Genomic DNA, 9,396 nt, shown 5'->3' on the forward strand with positions numbered 1-9,396 from the left:
GACCAACACAGACTTAGAAGAAGGACCTGGCGGTCTACTTCTGAAAAGAATTATCCAGTGAAAACCTTATGAATGGCAGCAGAGCATTGTCTGATATAGTGCCAGAAGATGAGCCCCTCAGGTTGGAAGGCACACAAAGGACAACTGGGGAATAGCTGCCTCCAAGTAGCGTCAACCTTAATAACCTGGATGGAGTCAACTTTTCAGGACCCTCATTTGCTGATGTGGCACAACTCAAAATGAGAAGAAACAGCTGGAAAAGTCCATTAATAATCGGAACCTGGAATGTACAAAGTATGAATCTAAGGAAATTAGAAATCATCAAAAATGAAATGAAACACATAAACTTCGATATCCTAGGCATTAGTGAGCTGAAATGGACTGGTATTGGCCATTTTGAATCGGACAATCATATAGTCTACTATGCCGGGAATGACAACTTAAAGAGGAATGTTGTATTCATCATCAAAAAGAACGTTTCAAGATCTATCCTGAACTACACCGCTGTCAGTGATAGGATAATATCCATACGCCTACAAGGAAGACCAGTTAATAGGATTATAATTCAAATTTACTCACTGATCACTAAGGCCAAAGATGAAGAAATTGAAGATTTTTACTGACTTCTGCAGTCTGAAATTGATGGAACATGAAATCAGGATGCACTGATAATGACCGGTGATTGGAATTCAAAAGTTGAAAACAAAGAAGGATCAGTAGTTGGAAAATATGGCCTTGGTGACGGAAACGATTCTGGAGATCGCATGATAGAATTTTGCAACACCAAAGACTTCTTCATTGCAAATACCTTTTTTCAACAACAAAAACAGCGACTATACATGTGGACCTCACTGGATGGAATCAAATCAACTACATCCGTGGAAAGAGACGATAGAAAAGCTCAATATCATCAGTCAGAAAAAGGCCAGGGGCCAATTGTGGAACAGACCATCAATTGTTCCTATGCAATTTCAAGTTGAAGCTGAAGAAAATTAGAACAAGTCCACGAGAACCAAAGTACAACCTTGAATATAACTAACCTGAATTTAGAGACCATCTCAAGAACAGATTTGACTTGTTGAACACTAATAACTAAAGACCAGATGAACTGGAAAATGATATCAAGGACATCATACCTGAAGAAAGCACGATGTCATGAAAAAGACAGGAAAGGGGCACAATCAAAATAACGGAATAGACAGATGCTTCCAGCGAGCTCTCTTTACAACAAAGACCCAAAAACACAAGTAAAACAAGTATATTTATGGCAAGCTATGAGCCCAGAGCATCAAAGGCAAGCCTGGAAAAGAAACAAAGGGGCAGGGGTAGGAAGAGACCGTTCAGAAGCGAAGATGAGTTACTGGACCGGAATCACAGGGAGCCCTCAGGCACCATTCCTGGAGCCACAGCAGTGGAATGGTACTACCGTTTGGCCGCAGTTTCCTCAGTGAGAAGCAGCCAGCCATACAGCCTACTCACACCTCCCGAACCACAGAAGAACAGCGCTCTTGGCAAAAGCTAAGGACTTCCGTATATTTTACTGTGCCGCCCCCACGCCCAAGCCGGCTTCAGCGGCTAAATTCTCTGGGCCTTGAGATAGGCACAGTGGGGCACCTAGAGCCATCCTCCCAGACATGGAAAAGGAAAAAATTTGCAATTTGGGGAAAAAGAAAATTTGCCTGCCCCACTAACCAGGGGAGCTCAGGACAGAGCACCTCCTGTCCAGGCATAAATAGTCCATGGACATTGAGCACCTTTCCCCTCTGCGTGGACTTGTGTGGGTCTATTTCGGGACAATAGGCCCTTGATGGCAGACTCCAACCGTTTCAGCTGTGCTGTGAAGAGGTGGGTATTTGATGTTTGACATTGCTTTGCCTATTAAACAGGGTCCTCACCTACCCACATCAGGGGCCTAAGGACTGGTAGCTCCACTCAGGTCACCCAGCCACCTGTGACAGGGGTCCAAGGATAACTGCTACCTCCCAGTCCTTACATCCAAAAGCACTGGGTGCCCATGTTCTGTCTGCAGAACCCACCCACCTGTACACTCTAGGGAATAGGGACACGCTTTCTTCGGAGACATGTGGGGGACAATTCTCAGCCCCCTGCCTTGTTCAGAGTGTGACGCCCTGCTGCAACCAGATACTAGTACCTACACCAATCACCCCTGCCCCTCTAAGACTGTAGAACACAGACTGTACCACACACTTGATGATCAGCTACCTGGACACCTGAGCTGAATTCCTACAAGAAAAGTGAATGGACTCCAAGACTGATATACCTGATAACAGCTCTAGCCATCTGATGACAGGACATCAGAGCTCCAAAGGCAAAAATAATCAAGCAAGCTCATTGAAGCAACCCATGGGGGTATACCAAAACAAAACAAAGCAAGAAGCTACAACAGAGTAAGCAAGCATAAACTAATACAATAACGTAGATGGCTCAGAGACAACAGTCAATATCAAGTCACATAAAGAAACAGACCATGATCACCTCAACACGCTCTCAAAACAAAGAATCCAGGGATCTTCTAGATGAAAGTGCATTCCTGGAATTACCAGAGGCAGAATACAAAAGATTACTATAGAGAACCCTTCAAGACATCAGGAAGGAAATGAGGCAATACACAGAACAAGCCAAGGAACACACAGATAAAGCAACTGAAGAAATTAGAAAGATTATTCAGGAACATAATGAAAAATTAAATAAGCTGGAAAAATCCATAGACAGACAACAATCAGAAATTCAGAAGATTAACAATAAAATTACAGAAGTAGACAACTCAACAGAAAGTCAGAGGAGCAGAATTGAGCAAGTAGAGGCCAGAATTTCTGAACTCGAAGATAAATCACGTGGCACTAAAACATTTGAAGAAAAATCAGATAAAAGAATTTTAAAAAATGAAGAAACCTTAAGAATCATGTGGGACTCTATCAAGAGAAATAACCTATGAGTGATTGGAGTAGCAGAACAGGGAGGGATAATAGAAAATACAGACAGAATTGTTGAAGATATGTTTGCAGAAAACTTCCCTGATATCATGAAAGATGACAAGATAACCTATCCAAGATGCTCATCGAATTCTACATAAGGTAGATATTAAAAGAAAGTCACCAAGACATATTATAAACAAACTTGCCAAAACCAAAGATAAAAAGAGAATTTTAAGAGCGGCTAGGGAAGTCACCTACAAATGAGAGCCAATAAGAATAAGCTCGGACTACTTGACAGAAACCATGCAGGCAAGAAGGCAATGGGATGACTTACATAAAGCATTGAACGAAAAATACTGCCAGCCAAGAATCATATATCCAGCAAAACTGTCTCTTAAATATGAAGGTGAAATTAGGACATTTCCAGATAAACAGAAGTTTAGGGGATTCATAAAAACCAAACCAAAACTACAAGAAATACTAAAGGGAGTTCTTTGGTTAGAAAATCAATATCTGAGCCAATATTATTAGTCTTATTGGCTCTCATTTGTAGGTGACTTTTTGTTTATCCCTAGCCACTCTTAAAATTCTCTTTTTATCTTTGGTTTTGGCAAGTTTGATTATAATACGTCTTGGTGACCTTCTTTTAACATCTACCTTATGTGGAATTCGATGAGCATCAACCCAAGACTAGAACACTGGGCAGAGCAACCAGAAGTCAACCCAGGCAGGGAAATCAAAAAACCAAAGAAAAATTTAAAAAAAAAAAGCTCAAAACACGGTAACAGCGATGTTATTATATAAAAGAAGACAACATTAAAACAATAAAGAAGGACTAGAAATGTAATCATGGATCTTCCATATGGGGAGGAAGATATGGCGATACAGAAATAAAAGTTAGGTTAAATTTTAGAAAAATAGGGGTAAATAATAAGGTAATCACAAAGGAGACAAACTATCCTACTCATCAAAATAAAATACAAGAAAAAAATAGAGACTCAGCAGAAACAAAATCAGGAACAGCAAATATGAGAAAAGGACAATATATAATCTACTCAGCACATAAAATTCAGTGGGAAAAAGAAACTGTCAACAACATACAAAAAAAAGACATCAAAATGATAGCACTAAATTTATACCTATCCATAATTACCCTGAATGTAAACAGACTAAATGCACCAGTAAATAGAGAGTGGCAGAATGGATTAAAATACACGATCCGTCTATATGCTGCCTACAAGAGACACACCTTAGACTTAGAGACAAACTAAAACTCAAAGGATGGAAAAAATTATATGAAGCAAACAACAATCAAAAAAGAGCAGGAGTGGCAATATTAATTTCTGACAAAATAGATTTTAAAGTTAAATCCATCAGAAAGGGTAAGGAAGGATTGATTATAATGATTAAGGGACAATACACCAAGAAGATATAACCATATTAAATATTTATGCACCCAATGACAGGGCTGCAAGATACATAAAATAAACTCTATCAGCATGGAAAAGTGAGATAGACAGCTCCACAATAATAGTACGAGACTTCAACACACCACTTTCGGTGAAGGACAGGACATCCAGAAAGAAGCTCAATAAAGACAAGGAAGATCTAAATGCCACAATGAGCCAACTTGACCTCGTAGACATATACAGAACACTCCACCCAACGGCAACCAAGTATACTTTCTTTTCTAGTGCACATGGAACATTCTCTAGAATAGACCACATATTAGTTTTTTTTTTTTCTTTTTTAGGTCATAAAGCAAGCCTTAGCAGAATCCAAAACACTGAAATGTTACATAGCATCTTCTCTGACAACAAGGCCATAAGAAGTGGAAATCAATAACAGAAAAAAGCAGGGAAAAGAAATCAAACACTTGGAAACTGAACAATACCCTGCTCAAAGAAGACTGGATTATAGAAGACATTAAGGATGGAATAAAGAAATTCATAGAATCCAATGTGAATGAAAACACTTCCTATTAGAACCTTTAGGACACAGCGAAATCAGTGCTCAGAGGTCAATTAATATCAATCAATGCACACATACAAAGAGAAGAAAGGGCCAAAATCAAAGAATTATCCCTACAACATGAACAAATAGAAGGAGAGCCACAAAAGAAATCCTCAGGCACCAGAAAAAAACAAATAAAAATTAGAGCAGAACTAAATGAAGTAGAAAACAGAAAAACAATTTAAACAATTAACAAGACCAAAAGCTGGTTCTTTGAAAAAATCAACAAAATTGATTAACCATTAGCCAACCTGACAAAAGAAAAACAAGAGAGGAAGCAAATAAACCAAATAAGAAATGAGATGGGCGATATTATAACAGACCCAACTAAAATTAAAAGAATGATATCAGATTACTATGAAAAATTGTACTCTACCAAATTTGAAAACCAAGAAGAAATGGATGAATTCCTAGAAACACACTACCTACCTAAGCTAACAGAAACAGAGGTAGAACAACTAAATAGACCCATAACTAAAGAAGAGATTGAAAAGGTAATCAAAAAACTCCCAGCAAAAAAAAAGCCCTGGCCCAGAGGGCTTTCCTGCACAGTTCTACCAAACTTTCAGAGAAGAGTTAACACCACTACTACTAAAGGTATTTCAGAGCGTAGAAAAAGACAGAATACTACCAAACTCATTCTATGAAGCCACCATATCCCTGATACCCAAACCAGGTAAAGACACCACAAAAAAAGAAAATTACAGATCTATATCCCTCATGAACTTAGATGCAAAAATCCTCAACAAAATTCTAGCCAATAGAATTCAACAACATATAAAAAAAAAATTGATTCACCATGACCAAGTGGGATTCATACCAGGTAGGCAGGGATTGTTCAACATTAGAAAAACAATTAACGTAATCCATCATATAAATAAAACAAAACACAAGAACCACGTGATCTTATCAATGGATGCAGAAAAAGCATTTGAGAAATTTCAACACCCATTCATGATAAAAACTCTCAGCAAATAGGAATAGAAGGAAAATTCCTCAACATAATAAAGGGCATTTATACAAAGCTCACAGCGAACATCCTCCTAAATTAAGAGAGCCTGAAGCATTCCCACTGAGATCGGGAAGCAGACAAGGATGCCCTTTATCACCACTCTTATTCAACATTGTGTTGGAGGTCCTAGCCAGAGCAATTAGGCTAGATAAAGAAATAAAGGTCATCCAGGTTGGCAAGGAAGAATTAGTATTATCTCTATTTGCAGACAACATGATCTTATACAAAGAAAACCCTAAGGAATCCTCAAGAAAACTACTGAAACTAATAAGAGTTCAGCAGAGTATCGGGATACAAGATAAACATACAAAAATCAGTTGGATTCCTCTACACCAACAAAAAGAACATCCAAGAGGACATTACCAAATTAATACCATTTACAGCAGCTCCCAAGAAGATAAAATACTTAGGAATAAATCTTACCAGAGATGTAAAAGACGTATTCAAAGAAAACTACAATACACTTCTGCAAGAAACCAAAAGAGACCTACATAAGTGGAAAAACATACCTTGCTCATGGACAGGAAGACTTAACATTATAAAAATGTCTATTCTACCAAAAGCGATCTATACATTTAATGCAATTCCAATCCCAATTCCAATGACATTCTTTAATGAGATGGAGAAACAAATCACTAATTTCATATGGAAGGGAAAGAGGCCCCGGATAAATAAGGCATTACTGAAAAAGAAGAACAAAGTAGGAGTCCTTACTCTACCTGATTTTAGAACCTATTATATACCGCCACAGTAGTCAAAACAGCCTGGTACTGGTACAACAACAGATACATAGACCAATGGAACAGAATTGAGAATCCAGACATAAATCCACCCACATATGAGCAGCTGATATTTGACAAAGGCCCTAAAACAGTTAAATGGGGAAAAGACAGTCTTTTTAACAAATGGCACTGGCATAACTGGATATCCATCTGCAAACAAATGAAACAAGACGCATACCTCACTGCACACACAAAAACGAGCTCAAAATGGATCAAAGGCCTAAATATAAGATCTAAAAAGATAAAGATCATGGAAGAAAAAATAAGGACAACGTTAGCCCTAATACATGGCATAAACACTATACAAAACATTACTAACAATGCAGAAGAAAAACTAGATAACTGGGAACTCCTAAAAATCAAACACCTGTGCTCATCCAAAGACTTCACCAAGAGAGTAAAAAGATTATCTACAGACTGGGAAAAAGTTTTTAGCTATGACATTTCCGATCAGCACGTGATCTCTAAAATCTACGTGATACTGCAAAACTCAACTGTAAACAGGCAGATAACCCAATTAAAAAATGGGCACAAGATATGAACAGACACTTCACTTAAAGAAGACATTGAGGTAGCAGATACATGAGGAAATGCTCACCATCATTAGGCATTAGAGAAATGCAAATCAAAACTACAATGAGATTTCATCTCACTCCAACAAGGCTGGCACTAATCCAAAAAACACAAAAGAATAAATGTTGGAGAGATTGGAACACTTCTACACTGCTGGTGGGAATGTGAAATGGTACAACAACTTTGGAAATCAATTTGGCACTTCCTTAAAAAGCTAGAAATAGAAATACCATGCGATCCAGCAATCCCACTCCTTGGAATATATTCTAGAGAAATAAGAGCCTTTACATGAACAGATATATGCACACCCATGTTTACTGCAGCACTGTTTACAATAGCAAAAAGATGGAAGCAACCAAGGTGCCCATCAACGGATGAATGGAGAAATAAATTATGGTATATTCACACATTGCAATACTACGCATCCATAAAGAACAGTGAGGAATCTGTGAAACATTTCATAACATAGAGGAATCTGGAAGGCATGCTGAGTGAAATTGGTCAGTTGCAAAAGGACAAATATTGTTTAAGACCAGTATTATAAGAACTCAAGAAATAGTTTAAACAGAGAAAAAATATTCTTTGATGGTTAGGAGAGGGGGGAGGGAGGGAGGGTGGGAGAGGGGTATTCACTAATTAGATAGTAGATAAGAACTACTTTAGGTGACGGGAAACAGAACACTCAATACAGGCGAGGTCAGCACAACTGGGCTAAACCAAAAGGAAAGAAGTTTCCAGAATAAACTGAATGCTTCGACGGCCAGTGTAGCAGGGGCGGCAGTTTGGGGACCATGGTTTCAGGGGACATCTAAGTCAACTGGCATAATAAAACCTATTAAGAAAACATTCTGTATCCCACCTTGGAGAGTGGCATTTGGGATCTTAAATGCTAGGAAGCAGCCATCTCAGATGCTTCAATTGGTCTGAACCCACCTGGATCAAAGGACAATGAAGAACACCAAGGACAGAAGGTAATTCCGAGCCCAAGAGACAGAAAGGGCCACATAAACCAGAGACTACATCAGCCTGAGACCAGAAGAACTAGATGGTGCCTGGCTACAACCGATGACTGCCCTGACAGGGAACACAACAGAGAACCCCTGAGGGAGCAGGAGAGCAGTGGGATGCAGACCCCAAATGCTCGTAAAAAGACCAGACTTAATGGTCTGACTGAGACTAGAAGGACCCCGGTGGTCACGGTCCCCAGACCTTCTGTAGGCCCAGGACAGGAACCATTCCCAAAGCCAACTCTTCAGACAGGGATTGGACTGGACAATGGTTGGGGAGGGATGCTGGTGAGGAGTGAACTTCTTGGATGAGGTGGACACTTGAGACTATGTTGGCATCTCCTGCCTGGAGGGGAGATGAGAGGGTAGAGAGGGTTAGAAGCTGGTGAATGCACACGAAAAGAGAGACTGGATGGAGGGAGCAGGCTGTCTCATTAGGGGGAGAGCAATTGGGAGTATGTAGCAAGGTGTATTGGCACTAGAAAAAAAAAAGCAAGGTGTATATAAGTTTTTGTGTGAGAGACTGACTTGATTCGTAAACTTTCACTTAAAGCACAATAGAAAAAAAAAAAAGACAGGAAAGAAAGAAAAGACCAAAATGGATGTCAGAAGAGACTCTGAAACTTGCCTTTGAATGTAGAGTAGCTAAAGAGAATGGAAGAAATGATGAAGTGAAATAGCTGAAAAGAAGAATTCCAAAGGGCAGCTCAAGAAGACAAAGTAAAGTATTGTAATGACATGTGCAAAGACCTGGAGTTAGAAGACCAAAAAGAAAGAACACGCTTGGCAGTTCTCAAGCGGAAATAACTGAAGAAAAAATTAAAGCCTCAAGTTGCAATATGGAAGGATTCTATGGGCAAAATACTGAATGATGCAGGAAGCATCAAAAGAAGATGGAAGGAATATACAAAGTCACTATACCAAAAAGAATTGGTTGACATTCAACCATTTCAGGAGTTAGCATATGATCAAGAATAGAAATGGTATAGAAGGAAGAGCTCCAAGCTGCAAAAGAAGGTATTGGTGAAAAACAAGGCTCCAGGAATTGACAAAATACCAGTTGAGATGTTTCA

Source organism: Elephas maximus, chromosome X (genome assembly GCF_024166365.1).
Source record: "Elephas maximus indicus isolate mEleMax1 chromosome X, mEleMax1 primary haplotype, whole genome shotgun sequence".
NCBI classification, from domain to species: domain Eukaryota; kingdom Metazoa; phylum Chordata; class Mammalia; order Proboscidea; family Elephantidae; genus Elephas; species Elephas maximus.